General features: G+C 41.8%; 1 long non-coding RNA gene across 2 annotated transcripts; it reads left to right on the plus strand.

The window, feature by feature from the left end:
• Nucleotides 1–432: 432 nt before the first annotated feature.
• LOC110129259 (uncharacterized) lies at nucleotides 433–4,399 on the plus strand. 2 transcript variants are annotated; one of them, XR_002311429.2, is made up of 4 exons: nucleotides 433–692; nucleotides 1,329–1,421; nucleotides 1,587–1,661; nucleotides 4,275–4,399. It is a non-coding gene; the product is annotated as an uncharacterized lncRNA (long non-coding RNA). The 2 variants fall into 2 exon arrangements; XR_002311428.2 differs by having other exon boundaries at nucleotides 433–1,421.
• Nucleotides 4,400–18,812: the final 14,413 nt, after the last annotated feature.

Consider the following 18,812-nt stretch of genomic DNA (forward strand, 5'->3'; position numbering starts at 1 on the left):
CACTCTATAAGGTTTTCAGATCCTGGTATAAAAGCAAGAGCGCAGTCTGGGAGAGCAAGAGACCTGGAAAAAAATCCCCCAACAAATATTTATTCAGCATCTATTACACACCAGGGACTACAGGAAGCTCCGTGTTTCAAAGAACTAAAGAAAAGAGTCCATAGTTCAGAGGCTGAGACCACAGGTGAACATCCTCGGAGCACCGCATGGTACGAAGCCGGAGAGGAGTTAAGTGCAGGCTTCTCTGCTAGCTTTTGAGTCCGGGGGATGGTCACAGAAATCATCCCGTGCGAACTGACCATCACGCTGAGGACAAAGGAGGGTGGGGCTGAGGGTGGGGCTGAGTGTAGGTGTTGGTTTGCAGGTGGAGAGGACCATAAACGCAGAAGCCAGAGGACGGGCAGGACCACCACCGCCCCCCGCCCCCTGCTCCCCGCCCCCGGCAAGCTCTGGGACAGGTTTACCACACCTCCAGGCCTCAGTTTCCTCATCTGTAAAATGAGTTGGACAAATCCAACTTTTATTTATTTGGGTCACTTTTATTTATTTTGATCACTTTTATTTATTTTTTTTGGCCATGCAGCATGTGGGATCTCAGCTGGCTGACCAGGGATCGAACCCAGGTCCCTGCGGTGGAAGGGCGGAGCCTTAACCACTGGACGGCCAAGGAAGTCCCAAATGATCAGTTTTAGGTGCAAAATTATAGGAAATTCTAGCGGATAGTCCTCAGGTCCTTCCTTTGAATAATTCACGGGAATGGTTTTGCTCTCTCTCATTCAACATATGATCGCTTGCAGTGTTTACTTTAAAAATTAAAATTAGAATTGCTTTAAGGGACGACGCCGTGGGAGGGACTGGGAATTTAGGACCTACCTAAAACAACAAACAAATCTGAAGTTATTTATCAGAGTGTAGAACGTGTTGTTTATATAAGGAAATTACATTTTTAAAACGTTGTTTAGCTTTATAGATGGGGGCATTCTGCCAAATAATCAGCCAAAAAAAAAGTTGGTAAAGTGACTCTGGGGGAAAAAAGCCTTATACAAATTCCAGGACATTCTGATGCAAATTAGAAAATGTTGTCTGGTGGGTTATCTGTTGGGTGGTTTGCTGTGTATGTCAATTTTCGGAAGACACAACCTTGACTTAGGAAAAAAAATCTGGAAAATGTATCAAAGAGACAGCAGAAAGGGCCAAAACCTACCAAAGCTGAAATTACCGTGGGGCTCGAGGTTGGGGGAGAGGAGTGGATTTGTGCCATTTCTTGGAATTATTCCTCAGCGTCTCATTTCGTTTTTACATTTCTTTTTTCCCTTCCCCATCACAAGACTTTTCACAGGTTTCAGAAGTAGGGGAAGTCCAAGAAAGAGAGTCAGACACATGGAAATCAGGTGTACAGAGGACCGATGGCATAAACTGAGGTGTGTAAAGGAGAATTGAGTAAAAAGGGCAGTTTGGGAAAGGAGGGAGATTAGGACTGTGGCTGGAATACCAAAATATTAATACTGAAAAAAAGACTAAAATACTGTGGGTTTTGTGGTTTTTTAAATAAGTTTTTTTTTCTTTTTTTTTTTGCCTAAAAATAGAACAGAGGTGTGGATATGAGTGCCTGGGATAGAGTTCACGGTCATCCACAGAAGAATGAATAAAGAAGATGTGGTGTATGTAGACAATGGGATACTACTCAGCCATTAAAAATGATGAGATCTTGCCATATGGGACGACACCAAAGGGTATTATGCTGAGAGAAATGTCAGGCAGAGACAAATACCATATGATTTCACTTATATGTGGACTCTAAACATGAAACAAATGAATGCACACAACCTAACAGAAACAGAGTTATAGATACAGAGAACGAACAGGTAGTTACCGGAAGGGAGTGGGTTCGGGGAGGAAAGACAGAGGTGACAGAGACGAAGAGGCAAAAAATTCCAGTTACAAGATAAACGAATCAAGAGGATGAAAGGTACATTTGGGGAATTATTTAAAAAAAAAAAAAAAAGGAAAGAAATAGAGCCAGGATGTGGCTAGGAGTGCCACAGCGGGAGTCCTGGTAAGAACATGGCAGACACACGTGGCAGGGGACTGTCACCCCTGGGCTGGGGAAATCTGTATTTCCAGAGTGCTGAGTTGCACTTGGCGTTTTTATGCTTGGATCTGGGGTGCTTTTATAGGAAGTGTACATGTTTATCACTAGGATTTGTCAACTGTAAATCTTATGGTTTCTCTTGGCGTCCCCTATGGGAAGGCACACCATCCTTCCCTTGTTCCCGTGTATATAGATGTGTGTTTCTATTCCCCCTGAGGTCTCAGGAGGCCAGTGGGAGGGGGCGATTACCCCTGCTTCCTCAGACCATGTTCCAAAGGTTTTCTCAGGGCCTAACTCCTTCTCAATGGAAGTTAAACATTTCTTGTCCTAACTTACTCTTGACCTGCTGGAAACGTGTTCCGGCAAGGTGTTAGGTCTCAGTAAGTGAGTTTAAAAAAAAACCCTTGAAATTCCTGAATTTACACACCCAGATGCCCTGTGTATTTCCTGATTTTTATTCTGAAGGACTCTCCTTGCCCGAAGCTCTTGACTTGGTACCTAAGGAAGAGGCAGATGGTAGGGATTTAAAGCATATTATTTCCTGAGAATCAAGTTCTTATCCTTGATCTCCTGCAAAAGAACTTCATACATATGAATCGTCCTTATCATGATTCCACATGGCAAAAAAAAAAAAAATGTCTGTCTAGTAAAAGTGCCTATGTTAGCAATTTCACATTTCATGAAATGTGACAGTTAAATTCAGTCATAGTTAAATTCAGTTTAGTTAATTAATTTAATTAGTTAATTAAACAGAAATAGTTAAATCTGTTCTGTCTGGGTCTGTTTTCTTGTGGCCAAAGGAATAAGAATATTGTGGGTTTCTTACTGGTTAAATCCTGTGGCCATTTCTCAGTCCTAGACATGTTTCCCATGAACAAGATTTATTTATTTCCAAAGGATCAGCCTTTTTTCCTCCCAGAATACCCACCACTAACGAAGTCACTGTCCAGCTTAAATCCCCTTGTGCTTTGCTCGTTTTAAAGAGCTTGGAGCTAAATTCTCCAGCCTTATTGTTTCAAGCCTCTTCTGTTCATCGCTTTAGAGAAAGAGACGCAGGCAGCTGAAATAACACACACAAGGCAGCTACAAAAGCACCGAAACCTCAAAATTTATTTATGTTGTATTGACAGTTTCTGGAAACAAAACTTACTCGTAACTTTCCCGATGAACTTGTTCTATTTGTTATTTCATTTTTCCAGAATTCTGGTTGTGAACCACTGCATTGATTTCAGAGCCCCACGCATGGTTCAAATCCCACAGCTTGAAAGTGTGGATCTATCGGCTCCTGACTCCCTTAAAATGACCCCAAAAGCTGCCACGTCCTCCTAATTCCTTGATGCTCAGAGTAGATGCGGTACTGAAACTTCCTCTGAACCACAGGGCTCTTCTTCCAAGGAGACCCCTCTCCAGCTCTAGACTGGAATAAACTCTTAGATAGATGAGTAGATAGGATGCCTGAGGCCACTCGAGCATCTCTTAGGCTCATGTGGAGTAGATTACATCCCAAAAGAAGGGTATATGACTTCATTCCCGTGTGGGAGACACATTACCCCAAAGATGATAAATAATCTTCCAGTACTTCTTCAGACCAGCTGCAAGAGTCTGGATGATACTTGACTGAGGCTGGAGAAAAAGTCTGTGGTCATTGAACTGGAGAAGTTATCTGGACTTTTGGAGGTCATGCTCCATCCTACAGATGTGAGCAGCCCAGAAAAGTGTGTGTACACTAATGGCCCCCACCCAACTAATTCACTGCCAGTACTCTGACTAGACATGTCAGAGTCACACTGCCTGACTGTTGCTACGTAGGCAGGTTCGTGTTGGAGACGTCTTCAGAGTTCAAGGCTGTCAAAGGATTCAAGGATGTGTCCATGAACTAGAATACTGTTTAGATGGCAGTAGGGTTTCTGAGGTGGCCCGATGGGTAAAGAATCCACCTGCAGTGCAGGAGACTCAGGTTCGACCCCAGGGTTGGGAAGATCCCCTGGAGGAGGGTATGGCAACCACTCCAGTATTCTTGCCTGCAGAATCCCATGGACAGAGAGCCTGGCGGGGTACAGTCCATAGAGCCGCACAGAGTCAGACACGACAAAGCAGCCAAACACAGCACAGAAGCCTTCTCCAGGTCGATCTTCAGATTCAGCTCAGTCCCTACCTAATCTAAGCCAACTTTCTTTTGCAGAAATCGTCAAACGGATCCTAATACAAAGGGCTCCAGATAACCAACACAATCTAGAGAAGAGAAGGAAGTGGGAGGAGCCTCATATGTCACAATTGCACAACTTGCTATAAAGCTACAGTGATCAAGAGGGTCTGATCTGCCATACTTGTCAGTGAGTCCAGAAATACACCCATGCATGAAGGGGCAATTGATTTTCAGTAAGTGTGCCAAGACAATTCAATGGGAAAAAAGTAGCCTTTTCAGCAAATGGTCCTATGACAACCGGCCATCCACCTGCAAAGGGATGAATTTGAGCCTCAGCCTCCCACCACATGTAAAAATTAATTCAAAAACGATCAAGTACCTAAGTGTAAGGGCTAACACTATAAAGTTCTTAGAAGGATACATACACAAACATCTTCCTGATATTTGCCCGGCATAAGGCAATGGTTTCTTTCCACCCGCTACATGCCATTCCCAAAACAGTGTGGTTGACCTTAAAAGCTCCTGCTTCATAGGCTCTGAAGATTTGTTTCGTAGTCAGTGCATCCTCACTCTTATTACAGTTCAGAGCTCCAGATGCCAGCTTGCAAATGCAGCTAATGGGGTAGCTGAATGTTTGCGCGCCTGCTTGGATAATGCACATGTGTAAATGGTGTTCATTGCCACTCACACAATCCGGATCAGTCTATTCCAAGTTTGGACTCCTAGCAGAAAACAAAATCCTGTACATGGTTCAGTTTGGGAGGGGAAGCAGCTTGTCACTAGGAAGGGCCATTTCCCCGGGTGAACCCAGATCTGTATAGTCACGAGGGTCTTGAAACTGTTTTAAATATAGCCTGGAGGATTTTCTACCTTCACAAACAGAAATGAAATTGTGTTTCAAGAACCACAGAACCACCAAGACCAGATGGTATGAAAGTTCAGAGACTCTGAAAAAGGAATTAAAAAAAAGAGAATCCTTCCCAAGGGAGTATGTATGCTGGTGGGGTGAGGGAGGAGGGGTGGGGGGAGGCTTTTCCGAAAGGCACAAGCAGCATCTGTTGGGGTTGAGTGCTGAGAAAGCCCATTTTCTAGATTTTTCAACAGTTACTGTGGTTGCAGCAGGAGCTGTCTGAAAGCAACGATCGAGAGCTCTCAACACAATCCTAGCTCCAGCATTTGCTGAAATATGCTGCAAATTATTATATGAATCAACTAAAATGTGTTGAGTGTTTGCCGTGTACTAAACGATGTTCCTCCAAGAATATCATCTTGGAATACAAGCATTAATTCCAAGTTAATTCAAGAGTTACTTGTATTAACTCACGTAATCCTTACAGCCACCTTATGAGATGGATCAAAATAGATCTAATAGATAGTTTACTAAAAAGTAAACTGAGACCCATAGAAGTTACATAATGTACCTAATTCACAGAGCTACTTACTAGGGTTTGGGCTCTGGCCATCTGACTCCCAAAGTCTGGGTGTTTAACCATCCTTTTCTTTTGCCAAACAGCCCAAATAAAACTGCAAAAATAAAATTGTCCGTTCCTGGGTATATTTGTTTTCTGAGGCTGCTGTCACAAATGATCATATATTCCATGGTTTAAAACACCACCAATTTATTGTCTTACAGTTTGAGAGGTCAGAAGTCAGACATAGATCTTCTGGGTCAGATTACATTGATGGCAGAGCTGTACCATTTTGGTGGCTCCAGGGGAGATTTTCTTCCCTAAGCTTTTACAGTTTCTGGAGACTGCCTGCATTCTCAGGCTTGTGGCCCCTTCCTCCATTTTTAAAATGCATTACTTGCGTCAGTTTTTGCTCTTGTTGTCACATCTCCCTTCACTTTATGCATCCTGCCTTCCCCTTACAAGAATCAAAGGGATTGCATTGGGTCCACTAGATAAGCCCTTGTCTTCTGAAACACCCTCCACCCCCTCTCTGCCACTTCCATGGAAATCAGTAACCCTCTTACTATTTATTATAAACTATCTCACACTCATGAATTAATTCTACATGTATTTAAGCACTCCCTGGTTTCTCAGAGGTAAAGAATCTTCTTGCCAATGCAGGAGACGTGGGTTCAAGCTCTGGGTAGGGAAGATCCTCTGGAGAAGGAAATGGCAACTCATTCCAGTATTCTTGCCTGAAGAGTCCCATGGACAGAGGAGCCTGGGGGGGCTACAGTCCATGGGGTCGCAAAGAGTCAGACATGACTGAGTGACTAAACAACAGCAACAACAATGGATAAGGAGATGCTTGAAAGCAAGCATCTTGGCATGCTCTGTACCCGTAATGTACTCTGCAATGTACTCATTGCAAATACAGGTTAAGTGAGCTGGAATACCTTTTAAATACTGTAGACTTCAACTAGGCAGCAAAATACTAAAACCCCAAAGCTCTGTTCCAGCCAATTTAGAGCAGTGTGTCCTAGGGACGCGTTTCAGCCAACATAATCATGAGCAAGCCGTCCCCTGGCTCCTCTGAGTCTAATTAGCCACAAGCCCAGCTGGGTGCTAAAACACTGCAAGAAAAATAACTGCGGACGATACCTTCATAGCAACAGGTTAAGACTGGTGATTTATGACTCTTGGCAGGAACAACTGGCCCTATGCCCGGGGACACCGTAGTGACAGCCAGTGGACCCATTGGTGACCCTGCACCCCAACCTATCCTACTGTGAGGACAAAGCTCCAGGGTCACCCATGGATCTGGATTTGTGTAAAGGGAATGATCAAAAAACTCCAGAGATGAACTGTAACAACAAGGGGCACCTCTTGGGAGAAACCCAGAGTTAAATCAACACTTTGCGATTTTGCCTTTGAACCTCGACTCCCCAGTCTTCTGCCCAGTGTAGACGCCTGCCAAGTGTCTAGTGCCTGCCTGCTGATCCCAGCTGTTTCTTCCTAGAGGCCGCCTGGCAACCATTCAAATCTTGGATTCTTTTCTTTTAAAGGCTATCAGTCTCCCTCTTTTTCTCGGGGCCGTGGAAGGGGACGGGACAGCATATCCTGATAAAAGTATCCACGCTAACATGCTCACGGTTAAATGCATTCCCTTCCAAAGGCCTTTTGCATCTTAAATCCTGGCTTCTTGGCTCTACTTTCACCCAAAGAAGTGAATCTTTAATGGATATTTATTTTCCAGGAAGAATGGATTGGAAGTGGGGAGCTTTGGCATTTCTTAAGAATTCACTTTGAGGTAAACATTCCTATAAAGTCAGGTCTCTCTTGCTGGCAAACTGTGAGGTGTATGTTGGGAGAAATATAGAGGCTGTTATCAAGCTGATCTTCAGGGTATATGAGCAATTATAGGCTTGGGAACCAACAGACAAGTGAGGGAGTTGGAGAGGAAAGTGTGTTTTTAAACAATAATATAGCTAGTTTGTAACAGAAAGGGTCTTGTCCAAACTGCTAGAGCATTTAATAAGTTCTTCTCTAGAGTAATACATTCCTCAGTGCTTTTTAGATCACTAACTGTAACAGATATATATAAATGTTTAGAAAACTTACTGTGATGGAAATGAAAATGGTACACTCACTTTTGGATGTTGCAGCTCCTTATGAAACTAAACATATTCCTATCATACATGCCTGCTCAGTTGAGTCTGACTTTTTGTGACCCCATCAGGCTCCTCTGCCCATGGGATTCTCCAGGATGCCATTTCCTACTCCAGGGGATCGTCCCGACCCAGGGATCGAACCAGCAACTCTTGCTTCTCCTGCATTGATTCTTTACCACTGCGCCACCATCCAGCAGTGACAGTCCCTGGTATTTAGCCGAATGACCACAATGTCCACAAAACCCTGCACAGAGATGTCTATGACAGTTTTATTCATAATTGCCAGAACTTGGAAGATATCATTTAGTAGGTGAATGGATAAATAAACTGTGGTGCATCAGACAATGAGATAATATTCTGAGCCAAAAAAAAAAAAAAGTGAATTATCAAGCCATGAAAACACATGGAGGAAACTTAAATGCATATTATTATGTGGAGGAAGCCAATGTGAAGAGGTTGTGTACACACTATATGATTCCAAACCTATGTTGATGTTCTGGAAAAGGGGAAATGGTGGAGACTAAAAATATCAGTGTTTGCAGGTGAGGTGATGGTGGACGGAGAAGTAGGTGAGCCACAGAGAGTTTCAGGGCAGTAAAACTACCCTATGTGATACAACACGAAGGGGACCCTTGGATTCAATGCAAATTATGTTGGGTGATGAGGACATGTCAACGTAGGTTCATCAGTTGTAGCAAATGTCCCATCTGGTGGGGATGCTGATAATGAGGAGACTGGAGTGGGTGGGGGGATGCAGAGGGGAGATGGAAAATCTCTGTGTCTTCCTTTCAGTTTTACTGTGAACCTAGAACTGCCCTTTCAAAAAAGAAGTCTTTCTGACTTCCTATTTTGCAGAGTAAGTCAGATGGGCAGGTATTGGATGACTCCACTCACCGCTCTTGCCATCCCATCTTGGAGGAGGTGCCTCATAGATGCCCCCTGGTACCCTGGGGGAGGGTTTGAACTTCCCAGATATACAACCATAAAAATACCCTCTCCACCCAGGTAACAGGGACTCTCTCAGTCACTCTAGCATGACAAACCAAAGGCGAGGGTCAACTTTCTGTTATTGTTCAAAGACTGGCTAATTGGTTTGCCTGTTTCAATTATTCTGGAATAGTTCTGCTGCCTATAGCTAACACTGATACGTTATTTCTTACCTTATTCTGTCCCACCCCACATTAATTTTAGTTAGGAGTAGTTAAGCCTATATTCTTGAGCTTATGTTTTTAAGAGTGATTCTTTAGCAGGCATGAATCTTTTGAAACCCACAAGAAATGCCAGGACCAAGGCTGGGTAATGAGACTTAGAAGCTCTAACACAGTAGAACAGTGTCTGGTGTTCTTGCACCCGTTGCAGTGTGTGTAGTAGTGTTACTTAACTGCCGCTTGGCGGTCAGCAAATGAGGTGACCAAGGGCCTCCGGCTGCCCACTATGCAGCTGCCTGCCAGATTTCAGCGAAGCTGGAGACCATCTGAGGTTGCTTGGGTGTGGCTCTCCCTCAGGAAGCTGGGGATCAATTCTCAGCCAGATGGCCTTCAGGGTAATCTGAGGATGGGGGTAAGGAGGCAGGGGAGGTGTACGAGTGAAAAGGTAAAGGAACTGAGTAATCACAGAAAACAGTGGTGGAAATGTGAAGGTTCACAGTACTATTCCTTCTCCTGTTGCTTCTGTTTGAAAATTTCTATAATAAAAAGTTTAAAAAGTGAAACAAGGTCTTAAAAAAACTTCCCAGTATTGATTCCGATCAATGTATATCTACTATTAAATTAATAATATAATCCTATTGTTGACATAATCCATAATATAATAATATAATCATATTATATTGTAATCCTACTATTGATATTTATAAATCCTATAGATTAAGCATATTCTTAAGTGTTCACTGCCCACATCCACCAAGTAGAAACATAGTGAATTTGAGGGTAAAAGGGTTCCTTGCCTTGAGACACGAAGAATATTCCCCCCTATAATTTTGTTATCTGCTGGGCTATAAGTAATCACCCATTAATGAGGGTAATTATCTTTTCTTAAGAGTTAATTTAGGATCCTAAGCTCTTTGTACATTTAAAATTTGTAGCACTATTTATTTTATTAAAAATGTATTTTTTTTTCTTAACTTATACTAGTTTATTACAGAAAATACAGAAAACAGAAATATTAAAAAAGAAAATAAAAGTCCTCCATTATTCCAATACCAGGGACTCTTCCACTATTTTTTCTATGCGTATTTATTTTTAAAAATCAGGATTACACTATACTTAATGCAATCTTTTTTACACTTAGTGGAGTTTGAATGTCTTTTTACATCAGTAAATATTCTCCTATGTAACAGACATGCCAAGTTCATCTGTGGAGACCCTAACCTCTCCCCCCATTTTAGGACTGGAAGAGGTGACTTTCGGGATGACGTGATCACAGTTCATAACCCCTCTTCACTCATTCTATAGCCAGCATCCCCCTACCCCACATTAAACATGTTCACACATACACTCCCCTGATGGGGCCACTCAGATTCTCTTTTCGAGTAATTTGTAATTGGGCTGTGAAAGTCTAGTCATTAAGATGACAATGAAGGTCTTTGAACAGTCCTATGCGCTGGCTGAAACTAGTGAAATCAAGAGAAAAGCTACCTGCAAACAGAAGTTGTGCAGAGAGATCTTGAGTAGCACAAGCGAGCTGATCTACAAGTAGAAGCAGGGGCCAGAGTGACTTGTAGAGAGGCAGGAACGGGAGACCGCAGATGTCTGTGGGTGAAGGGGCGAGCACTGTAGCCTTGATACCTGATTTCCACTTCCTGCTCCTACGTGACCTGGTTGAGTTTGTTTCCTTCACTTCAGCTTAGTTCAATTGCTCAGTCATATCCAACTCTTTGCAACCCCATGGACTGCAGCACGGCAGGCTTCCCTGTCCATCACCAACTCCTGGATCTTGCTCAAACTCATGTCCATCTACTCAGTAATGCTATCCAATCATCCCATCCTCTGTCGCCCCCTTCTTCTCCTGCCTTCAATCTTTCCCAGCATCAGGGTCTTTTCCAATGACTCAGTTCTTTGCATCAGGTGGCCAAAGTATTGGAGTTTCAGCTTCAGCATCAGTCCTTCCTATGAATATTCAGGACTGATTTCCTTTAGGCTTGACAGGTTAGATCTCCTTGTAGTCCATGGGACTCTCAACACCACAGTTCAAAAGCATCAATTCTTTGGCGCTCAGCTTTCTTTATGGTCCAACTCTCACATCCATACATGACTACTGGAAAAACCATAGCTTTGACTAGCGGACCTTTGTTGGCAAAGTAATGTCTCTGATTTTGAATATGCTCTTAAGGTTGGTCATAGCTTTTCTTCCAAGGAGCAAGCATCTTTTAATTTCATGGCTGCAGTCACCACTTGCAGTGATTTCGGAACTCAAGAAAATTAAGTCTCTCATTGTTCCCCCATCTATTTGCCGTAAAGGGATGGGACCAGATGGTATGATCTTTGTTTTTTGAATATTAAGTTTTAAGCCAGCTTTTTCACTCTCCTTTTTCACTTTCATCAAGAGTCTCTTCAATTCCTCTTCACTTTCTGCCATAAAGGTGGTATCATCTGCATATCTGAGGTTATTGATATTTCTCCCTTGTGTGTTTATTGGTTTATTTTGACCTTTCAATATTTTACCTTTTTACTTTACTTATTTAAGGAAATTTCAACTGAAAAGCATTGGCTATCTATAGTGTCCTTCTAATAGCCAAAAAATTTTCTTTTGTATAAAAAATATCATAATTCAATTATTGCCTTATTGGTTATATATTTTTTAGTTTCCTTTCCTTAACTGTTCTAAAGAACACTAAAGTAAATATCATTGCATTCAGATCTTTGCAAATAATTCATTAGGTAAATTATGAGAAATGTTGGGTTAAAGGGTATGAATATCATCCCTAGTAGCAATATGTGTGAAAATTCCTGTTTTTTGCAACTTTACCAATATAAAGTTGACAACTGAAAAAAAGAAACCATTCTGCCAATTAAATTAGTTAAAAATACCGACTCCCAATATTAATTTATATTTCTTTGATTGTTGTGGCTGCATACGCTTCCATATATTTATTGCTCAGTCACTCTTCTTCCATTATGAAGTGCTCTTCCTTGTCTTTCACTCACTTTATTCTATTTATTTATGTCTTCTTGATTTGTGAGTGTTCTCTCTATTTAAAATTAAGAATATTAAATTTCTGATTCTTATATATTTTAAGATTGCCTTCTCCTCATTCATTATTTGCCTCCTAATCTTATATATAAGATATGTTGAAACACATTAAGATATATTAATGTGGTCTATACAAATTTATATGGCCTATACAATATTTGTGTAGTAATATTTTCCCCTTATGGTTTATTCTTTCAATGTCAGAACTAGAAAGCAGTTCACCTACTTAGGATTCATTCATATACTTATATACTTTCATTTTTAAGTGGGCACATTGGGAAAAAAAATAATAAAATACCATAGCATTTGGAAATCAAATACCTAGATGACATAAAACGGAGACACAAAGCAATATATAAATATACATATGAAAGACAAAATCCATTACTAAACTCTTTTCCAACTGTTTAAGCAGACCAAAAGCTACCAATTATAAAATATTCTTTCTGTGGGAAAACAAAGCAGGAGTTTTATTTCAGATTAAATTTATTTTAAAAATATTTCCCTCCTGGTTACATTCACCTGCATTATTTTAAGCCCTTAAAAATTACTAGGGCTGAAGTAAGACAAGAAAATATTGAGTAACTCAGGTGGCAAAGACTTTTATCTATTCCTCTCATTCCTGTAGATAAAACTTCTCGGAGGCAATGATGAGAAAATTCACTCTATCACCCATCCTTTGTGTAGTAAGAATAATTCTCATTTGAATGTGAAATGTCATCTAGTGGACTGCAGACTTCATCATTGACCTGGCTTCTATTCAGAAATGTCCCTGGAGAGTCGAATTGTCAGCCACAGAAGTCTGCAGCCTGTAATTCACATGATTCTTCTTCTCTCTCTTTTTTCTGGTCTTGTGCTAGAGAGAGAAGTAAAATGCATTGGAAGTCAGAGGAGCTTGTTCAGTAACAAGATATAGGACAGACAGTGCGGGGAGGGGCAGGAGAGGAAGAGGAGGTTGAAACCCACACTGTCAACGGTATGTTGCAAACTAGCTCTTCTGAGGTGTTATGTGTTGGAAATAGAGATTATAACTCCAATTTATAGACGAGGAAACAGAAGCTCAGAGAGGCCTAGTGACTTACTGTGGTCACACAGCCAATGAGTGAAGGAGCTAGGATGTTGGAAATAACAGGAATAAGTGAAAATATCAAGAAGGGTCAAAATCTAGCCTCAGGTGGGTACTGGGGTACAACTTTTAAATTGACAGATGGCCTGTGGATCTCACATCAGTCATCATGGGGAGCGTCCAGCCCAGCCAAGTGTAAAACTGAGCACTGAATGCTTTCAATTCAAGCATAAAAATATACATCTTAGTAAGAATGCCTTCAGTTGGTATGTTCATGTTCTCATTACAAAGGTGCTTTTACTAGGTGGGTAACCAGGCCTTTTGCATCAGAGTCAGGAGTGCTGGCTAATTGATTTTGTGTAAGAATTCCTACAGATGTGTTGCAATTCCATGCCCTGGTTATCACATGAGACCCAGGCCCCTACTGAAAACAGAGATGTGGCTTCTCAATAATGAGTGCTTTTCAGGAAGGCTGTGCATCCTTCCTAATGTCATAGAGCTGCAGGAAGATGCTCTCTGCAGCCTCAGCTTATTTCTATTAGAGGTGTATGCTTTGCTTTTCTCCCAAATAAAAGCATTTCCAGGAGGACCGAGCACATCTCTTGTTACAGACTTCCTCTTGGCAGGACTAGAAGGGTTGATTTATAAATTACCCGCAAGTGTGCAAAACAGATCAAGGTTCACGGATAGGAACCCATGAGCTGCACCTTCCGGAAGATCAGATGCGCCCTTAATTTACAGCTAATCGCTTCTGCAAACACAGTTAGTTCCGGCCACTGGGGCCACTGGAGCTGCTTGCTGGATCAAAGCAGCATTAGCCGTCCTCGTCTTGGAAAAGGGGAAATGAGGTCCTTAGTTTTGCAGATGGTTACCAAGGGGAAAATGGGAGAAGGGATAAATTGGAAAACGGGTTGACATATACATACTACTATTTATAAAGTAGGGCTTCCCTGGTGGCTCAGAAAGTAAGGAACCTGCCCACAAGGCAGGAGACCCAGGTTCTATCCCTGGGTTGGGAAGATCCCCTGGAAGAGGGCATGACAACCCAATCTAGTATTTTCCTGGAGAATTCCATGGACAGAGGAGCCTGGCAGGCTCCTATGCAGTCCATAGGGTTGCAAAGATTTGGACATGACTGAGCAGCTAACACTTTTTCATATATAAAATAGATAACTAATAAAGACCTGTTGTATCGCATAGGGAACTGTATTCAATACTCTGTAATTACCTATATGGGAAACGAATCTAAAAAAGAGTGGATGTATGCGTATGCATACCTGATTCACTTTGCTGTACACCTAAAACTAACACAACATTGTAAATCAACTATTTGCCAATACAATTTTTCTTTTTAAAAAAGAGAACAAAACTCAGAAAGATGAAGATGAGTAGATGAGATGGAACGCAGCCACTGCTGACCCCAAGTCTGAATTTCAGAGGACACTGCTCTGATATTTTCCCCTCACCATTATATATCCCTTGACAGCACTAAGTTAAAAATGAACCGATCTTACTGTATAGCCCAGGGAACTATATTCAATGTCCTGGGGTAAGCCATAATGGAAAGGAACATTTAAAAAATGTGTGTGTGTGTGTGCGTGTGTGGGCGCATACATAACTGAGTCAAGTTGCTATACTTTAGAAACTAACACAACACTGTAAATCAACTATACATCACTTTAAGAAAGGACCAATCTGAAATCTGGCTCTTGTTTGTATATTTTGAAACATAGAGATATGGACACATCCTTTCAGGGTCTTGTAACCCCAAGGAGAATCCATTTCAGTAAGTGTCCGTAAACAAGAGCAGTTGTGGACCAGAATCTGTTAATGGGCAAAGCTGGACTTTTCCATCCAGTCTGTTTGAACTGATAAATCTCCTCCGAGCAGAAACCAGAGCCCCAAAGCGTCACCACGGGGAGTGAGACGTCGTTGGCTCTTTGTGACTCAGAAGTGATGGTGTCTCAGCCCCACAGCAGAGGCGGGTCTGCTAGCCTCGCGGGGTCGCGTGTCGGTGAGATTTTCGTGAATTGTATGGGGCCCCAGGAGGTGTTTCACAAGCTCTTTGGCAGGACCTGCCTTCCTGTTTATCTGCCTCGGTGGCTCTCCTAGAACATATGATTCCAACCACAAGTGGATGTCTGGCCCAGTACAGTGGGGGAAGGAGAGAGTAGCATTGACATATTTACACTGTCATGAGCAGAATAGATGGCTAGTGGGGAGCTGCTGCCCTATAGCTCAGGGTGGTGCTCTATGATGACCCTGGGGGGTGGGCTGTGTGGGGGCAGGGATGAAGGCTCTGGAAGGAGTCGGGGATGTGTCTATACTTGTAGCTGATTCACTTCATTGTACAGCAGGGACTGATGCAACATTGTAAAGCAATTACCTTCCGATTAAAAACTAAAGTAACAAACACAAAACCAGACTTGACCAGAATGTTTTAATTAGGCTGAAAATAAAGAGCATCGCAGCTCTGGAAGGTGTATTTCCCTAGGCCCTTTCCTCTGAAGGCTTCGATGCAGCACATTGACGGGAAAACTCAGCCTCACCACCCAAGAAAACGGGGGATGTGAACCCAACTATTTGGTGGTCAGCTTTACCCCTCAGATAAATGAAACCGCAAAGCTGTCTTCACCAGATGCCCAGGCGCTGACAGAGAACTGCAGGACCAGAGTCTCGTGGCCATCCCCTCGGGGCCTGATTTAAACCAAGAAATCTGTTGTCAGGAGGCAAGTGGGGACCTGCTCCAGGGACAGCTCAGAAATGGTGGCGAAGCATTTCTGTCTCCCTCTCAAGCCTGTAAAACTAAGTGAAACTGATCTCCGATTGATTATTAAACATTTTGCATTAAATAGCTGGGGGATATTCTGCTCGTTAAATCCATGATTTTCAGCAGAGCTATTTCTGCCAGATTTTATCATTTGGTGGGGGGTGCATGGGGAGGGAGGGACACATAATGAGAAGGAAGTAGTGGTGTAGACTTGGCAAAACTCCAGGGGAAGTTTAAAAAAAACTGTTAGTAACATCACCGGCAAAACGAATGCCATTCTTTCTGATGTTAAGGAGCCAGGTCAACAAATACCGGTGGGCCCTTTCCTATGGAATGCAGTTCCTCGCTAAGGGTTGCAAAATAGCCTGTAATGGAATTGTTTCCTTCTCAAAAAGAGGCAGATATACAAGGACAAAATTGCTCATTTACTTCATGTGGATTTTTTGGATTAATGCTAATTAAGGTTAATGTGTTTCTCTTTGTTTTGGTTATCAATTGTTTCTGGCATCATTTGTTTCTGCCTTTTAGAAGATTTTGCCCACATCAGTGCCTATACCATGATATTTAATATAAGGGAGGATCCCTTGGTTTCCTATAGCACAACTGTTGGGGCTCAATGGTGTGAGTTTAGGCGACAGCATGATGCCTTTATTTTCTAGATGTGTTTTCCTTCCATTCGCATGTTTTTTATTTTTCTCCCCACTTTACTTAAAATCACATCATCTTTTATCTATCTTGGGATAAAAGATGATTATCTTTTTGTTCAGAATCCACTAAACTAATACAGTTATTCTGTTTGTTGCTAAGCAACAGAGCTGGGTTACCTAGAAGAACCTCACTACGCTGTCAGACCTGTTTTCCCTTTTTGATAATTGACCAAGGGGAGAGTTTGCTGGTGGAAAGAAAGAGCTTGTCATCTAGAGGCTTGAGAAACTGCAAAAATTAACTGTCTCAAGTTTTAAAAAAAAAAGAGCTTCAATCTTAGATAAACAAATTACAATGTATTCATACCGTGGGATGCACATGCATGTGCATGCTAAGTCGCTTCAGTCGTGTCCAACTCTTCGTGACCCCTGGACTTTAGCGCACCAGGCTTCTCTGTCCATGGGATTCTCCAGGCAAGAATACTGGAGCGGGTAGCCATGCCCTCCTCCAGGGGATCTTCCCGACCCAGAGATCGAACCCACATCTCTTACGTCTCCTGCATTGGCAGGTGGGTTCTTCACCACCACACCACCTGGGAAGTTCTCCACCGTGGGATACTCTTCAGTAATAAAAGGAACAGGTTACTGATGCATGAAACATCAACACACATTAAATGCATCAGAAGGAAGCCAGACACAACAGTAGGTACTTTGTGTATTTCACTTTGTGTCTATGAAACTCTGGAAGAGACAAATCTAAAGTGACAGAAAGTGGGCAGTGGTTACCTGGAGCTTGAGGTAAGAGTTGTCTGAGACGGAGCCCATTAGGTGTGATGGAAATGCCCCATTATCTTGATTGCACCAGAAGTGCACAGATACAAATCAAAATGAAGTTTAAATGGGTGTATTTTACTGTATGTATATATTACCTCAACAAAGACACCGTAGCTATTAGCAGAGTTATTAAGCTTAGATTTAGTTGTGTTATTTTTGACACTAGGAATATCTTTTTCTATTGAGACTCTTTCTTTTACAGGGGAAGGATACTCATGTCACATAAGGAAAGTGCAACTTAATTTAAGAAAGAGTTTTTATAATTAATATTTCTCTCCTGGTGCTTTTTCCCTTTCTTTTTTATTTTTATTAAAGTTATACATGTAAATAATTTAGAGAGTCTCCTGCTCCACAGAAACAATGATTTTTAACTGTTTCTCTTGGAATTAATTTCGCATTTCCAGAAAAATCATGAAGCAGCAGCGTGAGCATTTTGCTTCTTGGCTTCTTTAAATGCTGGCTTAGAATCTGTCTTTCTTAGATCTGTACTTCTTTCTACCAAAGAGATACCTTCTACTTCCAGCTTGCAAATTACTCCCTCCATTCCCTTTCCTTCTGTTCTCCTTATCTGTGTGGATTTATATTTTACGATGATCGTTTGCTTTTTCATAACCTTCTTTGAGTTGCTTGAAGTTTTAGGAGAGACTAGAGATGCGTGCATGAGACTCACCTGCCATCTTTAACTAGAAAAAATGATTTTTAAAAAGGATTTTAATTGTATATTTTGGATCAGTAATAGAACAAAAGAAGGAATTAGAAACATGTACATGTGGAGACAACGTAGATATGGAAGAACACACAGATAGAAGGAGAAAAGGTTGACCAAGCAAGACATACAACAAAGTGGGACAGTGAGATCGATGAAAAGACAGAGATGAGGACTTCCCTGGTGGTCCAGCAGTTAAGACTCCATGCTTCCAATGCAGGAGGTACGGGTTTGATCCCTGGTCAGGGAACTAAAATCCCACATGCGGTGAGGCATGGATGAAAAAGACAAAAAGAAAACCACACTTACAAATATGAGATAGCAAGTGGTAGAATATTATTGCTGGTCATGTAATGTCCCAGTTCCATGGCAGAGGACATCAGGGATGAAGGTCTTTACATAATCGACTCTAGCCATCAAACAGAGGCCACGGCAGGATGATTCCTTGTTACACATAAGGACTGTGGACTTGAGCCTTCCATGCGATTGGTTTTGACCCCTAATAAGGTAACCATTCTTGCTCCCACATGCTTGCACCCCATAACCAAAGGAAGAGACCCTGCTGGTTACCAAGAACATGAAGATTTAAGTCCAAAAGGCCCACAAGATCCAAGGTGACCCTGATACCTTTGGGTTTTATTTCCTCTATTTTATTTTCACATTCAAAAATAAAATATGGATAAAGAGTGCTTAGGAAAAATTTTTTAAATGCAGAACCACAGAAAGAAGGAAAAAAGAGTCTGATCCACACAGACCTCCTAAAAACTTACAAAACAAGGGGGAATACATGGGGAATACATG

This window comes from Odocoileus virginianus, chromosome 9 (genome assembly GCF_023699985.2).
Source record: "Odocoileus virginianus isolate 20LAN1187 ecotype Illinois chromosome 9, Ovbor_1.2, whole genome shotgun sequence".
Taxonomy (NCBI): Eukaryota; Metazoa; Chordata; class Mammalia; order Artiodactyla; family Cervidae; genus Odocoileus; species Odocoileus virginianus.